Here is a 19,245-nt window from a genome sequence, read left to right as displayed (position 1 = left end):
AGCAAGAATAAGTATTGGCAAGGATGTGGGGGATAGGTACACTCATACATTGCTGGTGGGACTGCAAATTGGTGCAACCATTCTGGAAAGCAATATGGAGATTCCTCAGAAAACTTGGAATGGAACCACCATTTGACCCATTTATCCCACTCTTCCATTTATACCCAAAGGACTTAAAGTCAACATACTACATACAGTCAGGCAGCCACATCAATGTTTATAACAGCTCAATTCATAATAGCTAAGCTGTGGGACCAACCTAGGTGCCATTCTACAGATGAATAAAGAAAATGTGGTATATACACAATGCAATATTACTCAGCCATAAAGGAGAAAGAAATTATGGTATTTGCCAGTAAATGGATGGAACTGAAGAATATCATTGTTATGGTTTGGATGTGAGGCGTCCCCCAAAATGCTCATCTGTGAGACGATGCAAGAAGGTTCAGAGGAGAAATGATTGGGTTATAAGAGACTTAACCCAATTGATGAATTAATCCCCTGGTGGCGATTAACTGAGTAGTAACTGAAGTGGTAGGGTGTGGCAGGAGGAGGTGAAATTAGGGCATGGCTTTGAGGTATATATTTGTATCTGGCAAGTGGAAACCCCTCTTTGCTTCCTGATCATGCTGTGTGCTCCTTCCCTCCACCACCCTCTCCCGCCATCATGTTCAGCTCCAGGAATGGAGCTGACCTTCTATGGACTAAGACCTCTGAAACCGTGAGCCCGCAAACAAACTTTTCCTCCTCCACGATTGTTCTGGTCAGATCTTTTAGTCACAGAAGCAAAAAACGATGACTAAAACAATCATGCTAAGTGAAATAAGCCAATTCCAAAAAAACCAAAAGCCGAATGTTTTCTTTGATATGCGGATGCTAACTTCACAATGAGAGCAGGTGGGTAGGGAAACATAGAAGAACTTTGGATTAGATAAAGGGGAATGAAGGGAAGAGAGGGGAAGGGCATAGGAAAGACAGTAGAATGACTGGGACATTACTATCCTAAGTGCATATATAATTACACAGCCAATGTAATCCTACATCACATAGAAGCAGAAGAATGAGAAGTTATACTCCATATACGTATGATATGTCAAAATACATTTTATTATCATGTATAACTAATTGGAACATATAAAAAAATTCAAACCACATTGAGTCACTACTGTCAGATGACAATGTTAATAATGGAAAATAACAAGTGTTAGCAACAATATGAAGAAACTGGAACACTCATTCAGTGCTGGTGGGCGTGCATGTAAAGCTAACATGGCATTACCTCATGACATGACAATTCCATTCATAGGTATGCATCCAAAATAATTAAAAGCAGGAAGTCAAACAGACACTTGCACATACATATCCTATTCACAATAGCCAAAATACAGAAACAACCCAAGTCCATCAACAGATAAGTGGGTAGGCAAAATGCTATGTATACTTGGAATGAAATATTATTCAACCATAAAAAGGAATGAAGTTCTGATATACACTACAGCATGGGCGAACTTTGGAAACTATGCTAAATGAGATAATCTAGACACAAAAGGAAAAATACTATATGAAATATGAAATATTCATATAAAATATCTAGACTAGGCAAATTGTGCAGAGACAGAAAGTAGATTAGAATTTCCCAGGGGCTCAAGACAGGGACGAATGTGAAGTCATTGCTTAATAAGTATAGAGTTTCTGTTTGGAGTAATGAAAAAGTTTTAAAAGTAAATAGTGACATTGGGAATGTAATTGATACCTCTGAATCGTACACTTAATATTTTAATTTCTTGCCAAAATTAGTATGTTTTGCCACAACAACAAAAATTTAAGGCAGGTGTTGCCTGTGGACAACTGTTGATATAGGTCCCTCAACTGTTGGGGATACAGAACCTCGGAGCATTGGTAAGGTAGAAAACTGAGTTAAGATTCCTACTTTAATCTGAGTTCTCAAAAAGGATTAAACAGATTCGAGAACAGTAGTGTTCCCTGGCTTTTGAAAAAGCAAAGGCAAGTCTTCCTTGGAGGAATGCATTTCCAAATTAGATACCTTGCATTCCCACAGATTATATGCAGCCTAACATGAGCTCACAACCAAGGACTGCAAACATATGGAGAAATAAACCACCCACAGGAAGAGTCAGCAGAAGAAAACACAAGAAATTCAGGCCCTCAAAGGCTTTAGCTACTGGAAGTATCCACTAGAATATAAACTAAACAAAAGCTAACATATTATAGGTTTTCTTTTCTACTGAATCCTCAGCTTCTGCAACAGTAACTGACACCTATTAGGCACAAAATATTTGACAAATAATCAGGTGTAAAATGTAAAGAAATTTGAAAATCAGGAAAATGAGCAAGGACTAATAGATCATAAAAATTACCGGAAATGTTTGTAAAAAATATCTATATAGTATTTCTAGAAATGAAGGGGATGTAGTAAATTAGACACAGTTGAAGATAGAATTTGGTTGACTGACAGATCAGTCTGAGGAAATTATTCAGAGAGAAGATGCTGTGAAATAATGAAAGAGATTAAGACACATGGAAGACAGATCAAAAGATCTAGCATGCATTTACTCAGAGGTTCAGCTGTGGAGAATAGAATCAAAGAAAACAAATATATGAATAAAAAATTTTCCATTTGTGATAGGAAAAAAAATGTATCTAAGTAGATGGGAAGTAAAGTATACAGCATGCAGGAATTTAAAAAAATCTACACTAACGCATATTGTCAGGAACATACAGGATATTTATATACCTGCTTGTGAAATTACAGAACACCAAACGTAAAGAAATCTTAAAAGAGAGAGAAAAGTCAGATCATATTAAAGAAAAACAGCTAGAATTAGACTACTGAAAGTTGTCTTTTCCAACAAAAACCAAAACCAGAAAACAGAGGGCTGTCTTCAAAGTGCTAAGAAAAATAACCATCACTCTAGAGATGTGTACTGTGCAAAACTGTCTTTCAAGAACAAAGGTGAAATAAATTTATTTACAGAAAACCAAACTCTGGAGCATTTCACACCAACAGAACTCACTAAATGAACTTCTCAAGGATCTATTTTGGGAAAAAAAAGAAAATGTTTCCAGAAGGAATTTCTCAGATGCATAATGAAATGGTCATCACAAAAGCTGGCACATATGTAAGTAAACACAAATATTGTGTACTAGCAGAAACAACTAGTAGAATGAGCAGTGTGGGAATTAAAGCAAAAGGCAGACCAAAAGAACAGGAGAACAGTAGAAATTCCCTTACCGCTTTCTGAAGTGAAGAAAGTCAGCCGGACTGCTATGTTCGTAACTGAAACTTCAGAAATCAAGAGAAGCATCCATCTGAGAGACTCTCAGCCTAATCTGTGAGGCAGTCCATGGTGGGCACTATGTGCACCCGTGTCTCTTAAACTGTGGAGAAATTCACCCTCAAAATTCAATTTCCTAGATGGGCCTCTTACTCTACACAATATTCCTGATCTAGAACATCATGCAGACCATGTTTAATGATAAATCTAAACGCGTACACTGGTCCTCTGTACTGAGCACTATTTTATTATACCTTTTATTGATGTTTGTATATTTTACTTCCAAATCTTTCTTTTTGAAAATGAACAAAAAATTTGACCTTTTAAAGTACTTTAAAAATAAAATTTATGTATGTTATCATTTATGAAGGTGTGTGTGCATTTAGATATGTGCATTTTTAAAACGAGCTCCTTCAATTATTCTTCCAGCTAAAATTTGATAGTCATAGCCATAGGTGATAAAGGAGAGGGCACCATGAGGAGTGGAGAAGAGGCAGTTGAGAGGTGACATCAGTACTTGAGAGAAGGCTTTGGGTGCACCTCTGTTACCAGGGAGATTCGGAAGAAATTGTGAGAATCTCAGTACCAAGTGAGCTCACCTGTTCTTAGGACCCGTCCTCCCCCATTTATCCCCATCACCTCCCAACACGCACATAAACATACACACACACACACACACACACACACACACACACACACACACACACACAGTAAGTTATTTTGCAATGTTAAGGGAGGATCAGAATGACAGGAAGGCAAACATCTATTTGCAGGTGGTTACTTGCAAAGTAAATAACAAGAATAGCCTCTCTGGGGGAAGGGTGCCGATTGTTTAGGTCCTCGGCTTTTTCTTGGAATAACATTGAAAACCTTTGGAAGGTTTTGAAGAGGCAAGATATTGATAGGGGACAGACAGATGTTAGTGGTGGGAACATGAGGTTAAAGGAATAATTCTATAAAATGGGTCCACTGTGCTGAACCCCACATACTTTCACCTGTGAAAAGCAATTTACCTGCAGCCCTGCCTGGCTTAAGTGGACAGGATATGTTACGTTCTTCAGCAAACTACCTGTTATCCACAGGAGAAATGCAGACCTAAAATAATTACCATTAGAGGAACACAAGTCCTGGGCACAGTGGCCCACACCTGTCATTCCAGAGGCTCGAGATGCTGAGGCAGGAGGATTGCCAAGTTCAAATTCAGCCTTAGCAACTTAGTGAGGTCCTAGCAAAGGAGACCCTGTCTCAAAACAAAAAAATGGGCTGAGAATTTGGCTCAATGGTTAAGCTCCCCTGGGTTCAATCCCTGGCACCAGGAAAAAAAAAAAAAAACTAAGAAGAAGAACACAAGTTACATGACCCTTACACCAAACAGATCCCAGAATTCAGGGAGATGAGGATAATCCCCCCTAACTAATCTGAAAGAACAGGTTCCAATTAGAACCAGTTAACATGAGCCAAAGTGAAAGAGTTGTCATGGCAATGAGGACTCAAAAGACTGTTGTCATCCTGCTGTCAGTCGAAAGTCAAAAGGAGGTGGAATTGGATGAGACTCTCTGGAAACTTCCCTGGGACCCCAATTAAGCTGGAGGACAGGAGAGGCATATGAGAGAGAAAGGAAAGAGAAAGAGAGAGAAGAGAGAGAGAGAAGAGAGAGTCTCCTTTTTCTCCTTTCCTATCCCTTCTAATAAACTCATGCCTGTTACTCTGAGCGACATGCCCAAAATCTTTCTGCCTTAATCACAGGAATCAGGATTTGAAGGGGGCCCCTTCACCTTGCCCCAGTTCCCAGAGGGCCCCAATGTTATAACAATGTGAACTGACTTATTTTATTTTATATATTTTTTCTAACTAGGCATCGTAATTATACATAGTACTCAGAGTAACATGTTTTTAAAGAACCACTTTGGAGACAAGGGAAAAAAAAAAAGTATGGGAATCAGTTAGGAGGCTATTGATTTGCCAGGGCAGAGGTGAAGGTAGCTGGACTCAGGATGTAACAGTGAAGGTCATCAGAAGTCTGCAGACTCTGGAGGTGGTTTGTAAACAGATGCATCCAAGTAAGGAAACGGAGTGCGTGAGAGAAAGGGGCGGAGTCAAGAAGGACATCCTGAGCCCAAGACGGGAGGAGTTTTACTGAGATGGAAAAGATTGTGGGAGGAGCCTGTTTAGAAGGGGAAACCTCAAGGGGGACATCTTTAAGTTGGCTTTGCCTATTGCATGTGTGAGAGGCAGAGAAGTCACCTAACTGAGTCTGGAGAGAGGTCTGCGTCTTAGATGGGGGAACTTACAGATTCAGGACTCTTAAGACACTGGCCCAGTATCCCACAGCAGAAAAATGTGTTCTGAACCTCTGCGTTATTGGGCCTCTTCAGTAACCCAGGGTGACCCAAGGTTCGGTTTCTGAGAAGAGGGAAGGGACAGCTGATCCATGGCCTTGGCAACCGATTCTCTGTATCCCATCTTGAGTGGTCGCTAGGTTAGGACTCCATCTGCATTCCCTCTCAGCATGCACATGCCTTTCGAAGAAGTCATTTCCTGGGAAATGGGCACCCCATGTCTCTTTGTACATGTGAATAGAATGGGAAGACGTGAGAGTTGTTCTGCATTTTTATCTTTCTTTATTTCTCTCATCCTTATTTTTTTAATTTTTTTTTTTTTTTTTTTTTTGGAAACTGTCCGGGGACGTGGTGTCGCTGCCGCCGGTGGCAGCAACTGCTACAATCAGAGCTATTTTGAAGCAAAGAACTAATTTACTGCATGAATGACTTTAGCTCAAAAGAAGAAATAAGGACGATCAGGAGTCCTAAGGGAGCAGAATAATAGGGTAATTTACACGGGGAGATGAGGGAGATGGGAGAAACACGGAGGGTAATTCTTTTGCATAATCTTTGTTTTATATTTTTGCCCTTTCTCCCTTGGCCTCTCTGGGGGCACGAGCCCCAGCTCAGAGATGCTTCTGGCCATCCCCAGGGTTGATACCTGAAGGGGATGAAAGAGCAGGAGAGATGGGCTAGGGAGGAGAGGGTCGGGCAGTTTCGCAGTTGTTTTCATAAAGCCTGCTTCTCTTGGGGCCATGGTCTATGGGCAGCCTCTGCTGAGCCCTGGGGAGATGAGAGATTGCAAAGGGGCCACACACAGAGGTGCTGCTGCCTGCGCAGGCTGCTTGGCGTGGCCTCACAGTAAGAGCTGGCTGTTTATTACCCTGGATTGATCATTTCCCAGCACAGAGAGGAGAGGACCAGCAGGATTCTTTGAAAGTATTCAGTCCAGGGCTTTCATATCCCAAAGCCCAGGATGACACAAAGACCTGGGTTCCAACTTCTTACTCCAGCACATGCTAGCTCTGGGACCTTGACCAGATCCCCAAGCCCCAAGACTCCTCATGTGTAAAATCAAGATTGTCATCTTCTTCACGAAGAACCATGAGCATCAAATAAGATGATGCTTGGCACAGCACTTTGTAAACTGCAAAGCACCGTATTAATGGGAGTTATTGTTATTTGTCAGCGAAGGAAACTGAGTCCCAGAGGTATTCCGGGACTCGCTCAAAGTCACATTGCAAGCATATGCAGAACAAAAACTTGAACCTGAGGCTCAGTGTTCTCTTCACTGGAAGGGTAGTGCGGGCTAGTGGTTAGGAGTACAGACTGGGAGGTGTTCCAACGAAATATTGTTCATGACACTTGTCAAAGTGATGAGGCAGACTTTATTCAGGACTATCACAATTGCTATAGGGACTATTGAGGTGGGGTTTTTCAGCCGAGGAGAGAGATTGGGCTCAACTCTGAAGACAACATGGAAAAGTGAGAATTTACAGCTGAGGAGTTTATAGGTTATGGAGGCTGATGGGTGGGAAATTACTCAAAGGAAACATCAAGTGGAGGCAAAGAGGGATTCTGGTTAAATCTTCCCAACAGGACTCTTGCTGAGGGCAGGCCAGGTTGGCCAGACATCACCTGGGGGCTGGAGGAAGAGGAGGTATTTGATCTGATACTGAGGACAGAGGATATCGGATAAACCACCTCAGCAGAATTCTTGCTAGTCTTAGACAATGGCATGAATGACACAGAAGTCCAAATGTCAAGGTCTAGGTGGGGAAAGAATTCAGAAGGGCCTGAATTAAGTTTGATCAAGGAGATAAGTCAATGAACCTCTCTGTGCTTCAATTTCCCCACCTGTGAAATGGGAATAATAACAGTAACTAGCTCACAGAGTCATGGTGAGCTAAATCTATCCATGTATGTGTATACCCATATTCAGGTATAGAAATACATACGTGAATATATATGTAAAGCATATGCAATGCCCACATATGGCTACACAGAATGCCCACATAAATGCCAGATATTGTTGTCACTCAAGAAATATGAATTAAACTGAAGGAGAGTTCTAAGCATGCATGGATACCCCCCTGGGGATCCTCTCAAAGACCAACAAAAGACGTGAGATCACATGCCACCATAAGAATAGAGTTGAGGTGAAGCTTCCAGGGCGGTAGAGCCAAAAGATCTTGCCTTGAGGTCAGGAGACTTGAGTTCTGGTCCCAGATCTGCCACCAAAGGCAGACGCTGGGTAAGTCAGTCTGAGGCCTAAGTGCCTTTTCTATAAAATGAAGCCACAGCCCTTTCCAACTTACCCCACCACAGAACTTTGGTTAGACCCAAATGAAAAAGCCTCATAAGGTTCTGGGAATGTATTAAGATTATTCCTGTCAGTACTGATCGGTGGGCTCTGGGAAGGGGACGGCATTTCCTGCTTCTGAAAATTAGGAACAAGAGCCAGCTTCCAGAAAGTGCTGGAGTTGCAGTCCTTTCTGACAGTAGAAGCATGCTCAGGATCCTCCACTGCACACACTGGCCAGGAGCCTCCCCCAAACTCACAGGAGGGATGTGGGATTGGATAAATCAGCTACCTACTGCACACCAGCCCCCAGCTTCTGCAACGTGGCTTCTGATAAAACTGAACAATTTGAGTATCTCTGCATCTTTCAAAGCCCGGTATCAGACCTCCTTTGAGAAGATGGCCTGGAGTCCTACAGCAAGAAAGCCCAAGTCCCCCCAGGGACACTTCTCTCTCTCTCTCTCTCTCTCTCTCTCTCTCTCTCTCTCTCTCTCTCTCTCTCTCACACACACACACACACACACACACACACACACACACAGCGCTGAAGTCAACCCTCCATTATATGTCATCGAACTACTGTGGTTAAAAGGCCGAAAGTTTTCTATGATATGTGGATGATGATCCATCATGGGGGTGGGAGGGGAGCATAGGAGGAATGGAGGAACTTTAGATAGGGCAAAGGGGAGGGAGAGAAAGGGAAGGGGCATGGGGGTAGGAAAGACGGTGGGATGAGATGGACATCATTACCCTAGGTACATGTATGAAGATACAAATGCAGTGACTCTATTTTTTATACACCCAGAGACATGAAAAAATGTGCTGTATATGTGTATTATGAGTTGAAATGCATTCTGCTGTCATGTATAACAAATCAGAATAAATAAATATTTTTTTTTAAAAAAAAAGTTTACTGTGGTTAAGAAGAATGCTGCCCAGGTGCAGTGGCACACACCTGTAATCCCAGAAGCTTGGGATCCTGAGTTCAAAGCCAGCTTCAGTTACAGTGAGGCACTAAGCAATTCAGGGAGACCCTGTCTCTAAATAAAATACAAAATAGGGCTCGGAATGTGGTTCAGTGGTTGAGTTCCCCTGAGTTCAATCCCTGGTACTCCCAAAAAAGAAAAATACTGAACCAGGCATGGTTACTTCCCAGAAGGGACTTAGAAATTGGACAAGGGATGCAGAAAAGAGTTAGTTAACCTTGGAGTCACAAATCTAAGGGTGGGGACAGAGATAGAGAGGTGTGTTGTATAGCTGAAGCATGTGGGTATTTATCTGACCCTGTAGCAGGGAATCATGGACAGTCTCCTTTCACAAAAAAAAAGGCTTTGATATACTCTAATCATCTCTACTAAACCCCTGTGGGAAGGTGAGCACATCCCAGTTTTCAAAATAATTCTAGCTACAGGCAATGTACTAACTGGTCCCCAGATAATGTCATGGCAATGGTTTTATTGTTATCTCTAGCCCATTATATCACAACTTACTTGTTCACCTTTTCAACTCTCTTTCTAGACTGTAAACTCTTTGAGGGGAGGGATTGTATCTGATCCACCTATTACCCCTTCCATCCAGAGCCTCGCATGCTGTAGGTGCTTAGCAAAATTTTTATTGAATGAAAGTCTGTTGAATTTAGAGTACAGAACATGTCATTGGTCTCGAGGGACATTGTAGAATAGCTTCAGGGGCACTTCCTAGTCTTTTCAAGGACAAAGGAGCAATGAGATAAATCAAGCTATGTCCTAGGACCTGGACAGGTCAAGGCCTCAGAAGCCATTGGCATAAGTAAAAGGAGGAAACTTCACTCAAAGATTTCTGAATGCTGATGGTGCTCACGACTCACTAAATCAAGACTTTAGGGAACTGGGGAAGGGCTGGAGAAAACTCAGGGAATAATTCAGAACATCTTGTTTCCTGAATCCCCAAGTGAGCATCCCCAATCTCCTCTAGACACCAGGCCCATCTGTCTTGAAGGCCAAAGCATGAACAAATTAACTTGAAATCCAACTTCAGCGGCAGTTTTATGTACACTGACCTTCCTCCTCCCAGACCTCTTTGTCCATCCACCATAATTAAGCAGCCACAAAAGCTCCGTAAATGACCAGTTATTGCCACAAGCATAAGAGCGGGAGTTATCCTCTGCTACCTGTACATAACTGTTCCCATTTAATGTGTAACCGCACCTATTCTATGATGGAATGGGCTCTAGGTTTATGGCTGTAGCTGTTGTGTTGCTGTAGCCTGTGGTTTTTATGGTCCAAATTCCATAATAAACCTTAGTTTTAATTTTTCTCCTTCTACCCTAAAGTCAAAGTCTCCAGGATGTGGGTGGGGGAGGGAGAGGGTTGCTGCCCAATGGCTCTAGGCCACCTGTCACAGAAAAAAAAAAAAAAATTCTAACTAGAGCCAAACCAACCCACCTGCTCCTCCATCAAAGAAGAAGGTCACCTACCCTGTGGGGAGGAGGCCTGAGCAGCCCAGATGCCCTCCATGTCGGAGGCCTGTGCTTTGAAAGCTGCAAGTTCGTCATCTAAATGTGCCAGGGCAGTGCCAGCTGTTCATGGCCCCAAGAGATGGCCAAGCTGGGGCAGAGGAAAGGCAGGGGTCAAATAAACAGGTCAGGAGAAGGAGGCTGCCCCCCCCCCCTGGAAGATCTGACCCCCCAGCTACCTGGGCTACCATGCTTGAGTGAAGGAAAGGGGGCCGCTGTCCGTGGTGCTGATTCATCCTTCCAAACTTGGTCCTGATGGTTTCTCCTGTCCCCAGGGTCCTAGAGACTCCTGTCCAACCTTCTTTGGCTTTTATTTCCTCCCTTGATGACATTTTGGTAATTCTGACAGACATGCTGCAGAATCAACAGAATCGGGACTTGTGCTTCTCAATTGATGCAGTTGGTTTCAGGTAATTTTGGCAATTCCATCACATTTCCAGCATTTACAGGAAAGCGTTTCCCCCGTGGGCCTTCTGGGTGCTCCTCCCTCGAATGCACCATTGCTATTCATATGATCCATATGCACAGTGTAGAGGTGAGAAGCAGAGAGGGAATAGTGTCAGCAGGGGCGAATGGGTGAGTAAGCCTGGACCCAGCAGGGAGCCTCCCCACCTGCAGATTTACTATTCTAGGGAGCCACCAAACGACCCTTGTGGAGCACACTGCATTGTTTGAACATTTCCAATTTTGTAAAGTCACTTAGTGTGACAAAGAGTCTCCCATGAGGTATATTTGAGATCTAAAGGGCAAAAGATAAGAAGAGAGCAACCCATTCCTCTCTCCAGAGAAGGAAGAGGAATGAACTCACCTCAAGAGGGAATTTGGTATCTTACCGGCTATGAACGAGACAGGGACTGCAGATGAGAAGAGATGGGCAATAATTGCAGTTTAGAAGAACTCCATAAGAGATTCTGCTTGGCCCACTCTATTCCTATCCCTGCACCTGCGTCCATTTTGGAGAGGAAGTATGGCTTATGGAGTGGAAGCTATGGTCTCTCACTTGCTCTCTGGGGAGTTTGAGAGAGGCATTTAATTTCTCTTTACCTCTACTTACACATGTGTGGAAAATGGTGTCATAATAAGAAATATCCCTTGTCATTGTTTGAATATTTTGACCCCTCAAAAAATTCACATGTTAGAAAGTTAACCCCCCATGTAACCATGTTGGGACATGGGGTTTGCGGGGGAAGTGTTTAGCTCCTAAGGACTGAGATGCATTAAAGAGTTGATGCCCTCAGAAAAGGGTTGATGGAGGAATTTGCTCTCCTTTGCCTTTCCACCTTTGCAACTCCTTGCTCTCTAGACAACACAATGTTCAAGGCATCTCGGAAGAAGAGACTGGACACTCATCCAACAAAATGCCCCCAATGCCTCAGTGGTCTTGGATCTCAAAACCCCCATAAGAGTGAGAAATAAAGTTCTAGTCTTTATAAATTTTCCAACCTGTGGCATTATGTGACAGCAGCATAAACAAAGTAAGACATCCTTCACAAGAGCCTCCAGAGGACTAAATGAAAAACCCCAGAGGGATGGTGAGAGCTCAGTGAACAGTGGGTTCTCCCTTATCCTCCCTTCTCTCCTCTCTCTCCTCACATATGCAAGGAGACTCTGAACACCTCCTCAGAAATTCAAGAAGACAAAAGCATGGGAACTTCAGATTCATGCAGCTCAATCCCCTTCCCTCCTTTTAAGGCAGGAGAGAGGAAAGAGGAGGGGCTCTTTCAGGCTGCTTCTCATGTCCTTAAGATTCCTGTCTTCATGTCTTGGAGATTAGTTATTTTGGGAAGGACCATTGGGATTCCGTAGAAGAGATCACCCACACTCATCCCACAAAGTATCAGGAAGCGCATATGAGCAAACATCTCGTTTCTTGTCTTCTCTGTTTCCCCGTAGCTCATTCCTGTGGCTTCCTCTGCTGCCACAGGAAAATTGAGGGAAGTGTATGTCAGTAGCGATGCTGACCAATGCAACCCAGGGGTGGACGGCAGTATAAAGTGACATGGTCAGACCGAATGTCCCCTGGTCTCCTGTTGTATGTACCCAGGACCTGGCTTGCCCATGCTGCTTGGAGATGGGATTTGGGACTCACGGTTCTGTTTATAGCACTCGCCATACATATATGCACAAAACTTCAAAACATCATGTCGCATACCAAATATATATGCGACTTTTATTTTCCAACTTAACAAATAAAATTAAACTTAAAAAAACTGGCAATGGAAAAAAATGGAGGGAAAAAAAACAGCAGGACTATAATTGGGCCAGATATAAGGTTCTCACGGGACCCACACTCTCCAGAACCACAGGCAGCTCCCAAGGACAAGGAGAGTGGGGTACACTGGTTGAGAAGAATGACAGGAAAACAAGAAAAGACCTGAGAGTCAGCCATTTGCAGATGAGCTGGCTAAGTTCCAGGGAGGGGAAGGACCCTTTTGAAGACCTAAGAGGACCCCGTAGGCTTCTAGGACTCCTGGCCCATTTTCTCATAACTCAGCAGAGTGCAAAGTCTTAACAACTTCACCTTGGTAATGTGATATTTATCTCTTTGTCCCCAATTGGTCTTTTTCTTCCCCAAATGTCAAGGAATGGGACAAAAAAAAACTTTTTCTCAAAATTTCTTTGATACATTCTCTATTGCACAAATTTAGAAAGCAAGAGCTCCAATCCTGCCTGGGTGTGGAATTGTTTGCACACATGCACTTGGGCACGCGCGCACACACACGCTTTCCACCATGTCTCTCTTTTATTTCTGGGCTCCCTGTGAGCACAGAACTGGACTCAGCTCTCTCCAAGAGAGAGGCCCCTGAAGGTGACGACCCGTCTCTTTCCTCCAGCATCCAGTGGAACACTCTTTTCAGTCATCTTTCTGCATCTGAGCTTCATACTTTCCTCCCCTTCACCCCATCCACTGTCAAGGACAAAGATAACACCTTCCTTACCAGCCAAAACTTCTAAGGGAGAGGGCCATGTATCCTGGTGCCCTCCCCTGGAAAAGAGGCCTGGGATCTTCCGGCAAGCAGAGCCTCATTTCTTCCTTGTGCTCCACAACACTTAGGATGATGGCTCAGAGGAATGGGGTGATTGGAAGAAAGTCACGCTCAGGCCAGGTGTCCTTCCTAAAAGCATGAAGAACCTGCAGCACCCAGAGTCCCTCTTGACAAATTCTTATAAGCTCATATCTGACCTCTCACCCCCTCACCCCAACCCCTAAAATATCCCCATTATTCGGCATATCCAAGGGCAGGAAAGCACCTGAGAACTTTGGTGCTAAGCAGCTAATTGAGGTCTGTGCTTTGGGAAAGGAGGGAATAGGAGTAATTGTGACCCAGAATGATTGTTCTGGTTTCCCTGTTTGCTGGGGTCCTGAAGCTGCACAGCCTCTTTCCTTGCATGCAGATGGACATGTGTCTGTGGAGGGAGAAGTAGCAGCCAAAAAACTCAGAGGGCCTGAAGGTACCACCATGAGCTCTTAAGAGGTAGAAAGACCCCACTCTAATTCCCTGGTGACAAAGGCCAGGTTAGAGGTCTTGATGGCCCTCTAAGACATCCAGGATTCTCCATTTTGTGTGGGTTGGGGGAAGCCCACATACTCTCACCTCCTAAGCACAGAAAGATAACACTAAAGGAACTTGGACATCACCTTGTCTAATCCTATCATCTTGCAGACGGGGCTGGGTAGGCTCAGAGAGACCCACAAGATAAAACAGCATTGATGTCCATCTTTGAAACTCAGAACCCCCAACTCCTTAAGAAGAGAACCACCAGGCGGAATAGAAAAGGCTCTGGAGCCAGACAGGGCTGGTGTCCCTGTCTTCCCTCTGCAGCCTGAAATGCTCTGCCTTCTTGGCCAAGTCCCTTGCCCTCTCTGGACCTGTTTCTCTAGTGTTTAAAGTGGGAGTGAGGATGAGTTATTGTGAGGGTTTAATGAGGTACCACGGGTGGAAGTGCTTCCTTCAAAAGGCGATCCAAGGAGCGCATTCTCTCTCTCCTGCTCTGAATTTCCTCTGCACCACCTCTCGCCCCAGCTCCTTGACCTGCACCAGCCCCTTTGTTCTCCAGCCACCATCTCCATGGCCCGAGCTCTCTCCCCAGAGCGAACTGAGAAAGGAGGGATTGTTGACAAGGGTTCTTGAGTCCTTTTTGAGGTCCCTGCGTCTCTGGTTCATCCCCGTGTGTCTTTTCATCATGGGGATGGAGGGTGGCGAGGTCCTTATGCAACCAAGCAGAGGCGGGAACAGAGCCGGGGTGGGAGGAAGCAGGCAAGGTCGGCGCTCACTGGCCTCTTTGTTCCTGGAAAATGAGTGCAATTTCCATTTCTTTCCACGGGAAGCTGAGTCCAGCCAGCCGCTGGCGCTGGCCTGCAAGGAGGCTGCCGAGGTGTTGCCTTGGTGAGTAATGACCCTGGGGATGGCTCTGCCCTCAGCTTGTACCTCGTGCCCCCAAGATGAACTTGGGGCCAATGAGTTAGTGCGAGTGACAGCTTCGCCTCAACTGACCCCCACACCAGCCGCTCAGCACCCTGATTTTTTTTCCTCCTCTCCAGGGAGCCCTCCAAACCCGCTCTCCAGAGATATTGCCAGAGCTCATCTGCTTCACCAGGGGCCAAGGATGCCCAGAGGGGGAGGGGCTGTCTCCCACAGGGACGGTGGGCTCCTGGCGCTCCCCAGGGCTCTGCCACCAGCCCACACGCCTCTCTACAAAGGAAAGACTTAAAACTCAGCTAGATGTGGATTTAAATTCTGCTCACCAACTGTTTGACCATGGGTAGATGACCCAACTTCCATGTTCCCACCTGTAAATGATAATAATGACCGAGGGTCTCAGGTGGTTAAAAGACTTAAATGGGTCAGGGCATTTTAAGTGCTGCACGGAGTTCCTAGAACATAGTAGGTGTACAGCAGGCAGGGCTCCTCTCTCTACGTATTCAGAGACTCTGTCAAGTTTTTCTCCCCTCCATCTGCTTCTCCAAATATTGCCAAGGGAACAAGCATATCCAGGGTGCACTCCCAGCAGGTCTGTCCTTCGGGTTTCATGCTGAGTGGTCTCTGGGGGAAACCAAAGCTCAGAAACTTGAAAATCATGTTCCCAGGAAGATCTCAAGCGTCCCCCAGGCCTGGGTGCCCATGACAAGGTAGGAGAAGCTCCTGCTAAACCCCCATGCCTCCACCTGGACCCTAAACCTCGCTGCATAGGAGCAGAGACAGGTAGAATGTGCTGAATCTTTTATCTGTCCCTGTCCCTGATCACCAGGTCCCCACTGAGCTCTGCAGTTTGCAGAAACAACTTGCAGACAACTGGGTGAAATGACATGCATTTGCAAATCAGAGGAGGACTTGAGAAGAAGGGACCCCTTGGAGGGCGTCTGCCTGACCGCACATGCGCAGACAGGCACATGCGCAGACAGGCATACCTGCAGACAGGCACACCTACACACCTGCTCAGAGGCACCTTGGGTGTTGCAAGCTTGACCTGCGTTTCTTAGCACCACCTGCGGGTAGGCAGGCGTGTGGCCCGCGTCCAGGAGATGATGAAGGCTTTGTCCAAATCTCAGTTCCACCCTGAGAGGTACGTTCAGAGCCCCAAGTCTCATCCCCAAGCCTCTTGGCACATAGCAACCTAAAAAGGCTCTGACGTGTAAGGTGGCCTGCCAGTGTCACCCAGGCCAGAAGAAGCCAATGGATGACCCCAAACCATGCCCTTGATTCCAGATCCAGCACTCTTCCCACAGAAGAGCCCTCTCCAGCACCTGGGCACCTGGGTAGCTAACACTGAGAGTTTCCTGTCACCAGGCCCAGTAAGGGTTTACTGCATTCCATTGAGTTGGACCCTTTTAATACCCATGGAAGGTAGGAAACCATTCTCCCCAGTATTCGGGTAAGGTAACTGAGGCACTGGGAAGCTAAGTCACTAGTCCAAGGACACATAATCAAACCCGAAATGTGAATCATGAGTAGCCTGACACAGAATCCTACCTTAGAACTGCTGTTATTGCTGCTATACTGTCTGTGCACAAACACACACACACACACACACACGCACGCACGTGTGCACGCACACACACACACACACACGCATGCACAGCCGCACACACTGATCTTAGGTGACCTACATCTCATCCCTGGAAGTAGCAATGATGCCAACTACAGAGAGAGGAACTGCTCAGGCCCTAGAGGAAACTCCTTCCTGCGGAAATGCCTCTCCCTACCAGTCCCTTCCTCTAACCGGCCCCCATGTAGAAAAAATAAAAGTTCCCACCCTTTTCTCCCCTTGATCCATCGCCGTCTCTTGAAGCCCCCACATCTTCTGCCTTCTGCCTCATGAGGTCCCCAAGGGGCTCCGGTGGCATTGCAAAAATGTCCTGGCAGTGGGGAGGCAAGAACAGAATGAAATATATGTAACATCTTATTAGTAAAGGACATCTGAGCCTCTAATTAAAATTTGCCTAATGACCCAACTTCTCTGTCATTTTTACTCTCAGAGACATTAATTTAAGGCGACAGGTACTTAGGCAAGGGAAAATTAATTTTTTCCTTTAAAATATTAAAGGGGAAAAGAGTGGCCGGCTCCCTTATTTATTTGTCTTTCAATTTCTTATTTATTTTTCAGAGTTCCCTCCCACTCTTTGCCTATAAAACCTGACACTGGAGAATGACTCTCTACTGGGAAGGGGACCGGAAGGGCAGTGTCGTGAGGGTAAGGGAGCTCGGTGGTACCCACCTCCCCTGGGAAGGGGATGCTGTTCGATGGTGCTGGATGGCACCCTGGAAGGACTGTTCACGGCTTTCTGCCTGAGACCCCTGGACAGCTTGCTGAGAAGCCTGTTGGCCAGCGTGGCAGTTGCTGCCAGGATTCCCGGGAACCTGTTTGCATCCAGGCTGTTTGACTTGGCTGAGCCCATGGTATCTGTTTCTCCATGGAACAGATGGTGGGCACCTCTTCCCCAGCACCAGGCTGCAGCCCAGATTTCTGCCTGGGCATATTTCCCCAAGCAACAGGCTGCTGCAGCGAGGAGCATGTTCCACCAGCAACAACCAGATGCAAAATTCCAGGGACATGGCCTTCGTCTGTCCACTCAATCCCTCTCTCTGCTCGCCCCATTCTCTGTCCCCTGATTCCCAGGTCTCTAAGGATGAGGAGGGCTTTTAGCCAGGAATGGACTTCTCCTGGCAAGAAGATGGGGGCATGGATGAGAGTCTAATCTTGGGGTTGATTCTCATCGGAGATGGGTCTAAAGAATATAGAAAAACCTACAGGAGGCTGAGGCAGGAGGATCGTGAGTTCAAAGGCAGCCTCCGCAATAGCGAGGCGCTAAGCAACTCAGGGAGACCCTGGCTCAGTGGTCAAGTGTCCCTGAGTTCAATCCCCAGTACACCCCCATCCCGCCTCCAAAAAAGAGAATAGAGAAAAGCCTTCCAAGTATTCCTCGATATTGCTTTGCTTGCTTGCTTTCAATATAATACTCCCTTTTTAGGCTTCTCTTCAAAGGACCCCATCCCCCCCCCTCCCCCGTCTTCCAGGAGGCCCACCCCATCCTTTCTCACAGCTCCAGTCCCTGTCCCAGCAGCTCCCAGGTTTCACCCTAACCTGGCCTGTCCCAGCAGAAAGGGCCACTTTGGGCTGCTGTGTCTTGGTCCTTCGGGAAGTTAGCTTCCAAGCAGGGGTCCCTGGTAGGCAGGGAGGAAGGAGGAAGAGAGGCAGGAGGAGAGGAAAGGGAAGGAAGGAAAAGGAGACTTCTTTTCTAGAAAGCTGACTCCTGTGACTCACCCGGCCACCCCCACCCCATTCCCCTCCAGCCATGTGACCAGGCTGGGACGTCTGGTTTTGCTGCCTCAGGGGCCAAGGGTGGCTTTTGGGCCAAGCCCCTGATCTGAGATCTTGGCAAGCAGTAATGTGGTCCCCATGGAGGGGACCAGAGGAAGGAGAGTGCTTGGGGTCTCCCTCCAACTCCTGGCCTAGAGGATAATACTGTTATGCCAGATTCGTGGGACCCCAATAGACCACCAGGAGCCGAATCCGATGCAGTCACACAAGAGTCTTTATTGCAAGCTCGAGCCTGGACTCACAACCGTTCCTGACGCAGCCGTCCCAGGGAGTGAGTCCTGGTCCTTTGTTCAGTGGGATTTTACAGGTTTTGGGGGGATACTCTATGCGTCACAACATCACACAGCACATCATTCCATACCACGGGAAAGTCAAACAACTCTTAACATGGATTAGCACATTCACTGGCGGGAACAAGTTGGGTAGGGGTGATTGGTTAGTACAAGAGGGGGATTCCTTTGAACTGATTGGTTTAGGCCACGAGGGGTGTATGTGCTGAACTACATGGTTTCCCAACATGTTATCAACCACCATAAAGTACTGGGGGGTCATCTGGCATCCCAGGTATTTTCCCTGTCTCATGCTGATTGGCGGTTGCTAGGAGGTTGCTATGGGTCCTCACCTAGACTAACTAAGTCAGGGATATCTGGAGCTTCAGATCTCTCCTGTTATTTACAGACAAACAACTCAGCAGGGCGGGGATGTGCTTAGGAGTGCTCTGTGGGTCTTTCCAAGGACAAGGGTCACGCCCCCTTCCTTAGACAGGCTTTGCTCTGAGGTAGAGGCTGGTTTCTCAAAAATGGAGTCACATGAATTTCCCAATACCTGCCCACAGGAAGGGGCTGTTTGAGAGGTGAGGGCTGCAGAGGATGCTGTGGGGATGGAGGATCAAAGATCCTTCATCCATAGGTCACCTTCCCAAGGGCCTCAGGTCCAGGTCCACCCCTTCCAGCCCACCTAAGTAAGCTGCAGTGTCCCATTGAACAGGGGTCTGGCAGCGAAGCTAGCCAT

Source organism: Ictidomys tridecemlineatus, chromosome 3, assembly GCF_052094955.1.
Source record: "Ictidomys tridecemlineatus isolate mIctTri1 chromosome 3, mIctTri1.hap1, whole genome shotgun sequence".
Taxonomy (NCBI): Eukaryota; Metazoa; Chordata; class Mammalia; order Rodentia; family Sciuridae; genus Ictidomys; species Ictidomys tridecemlineatus.
This window is presented reverse-complemented; position numbering follows the sequence as displayed.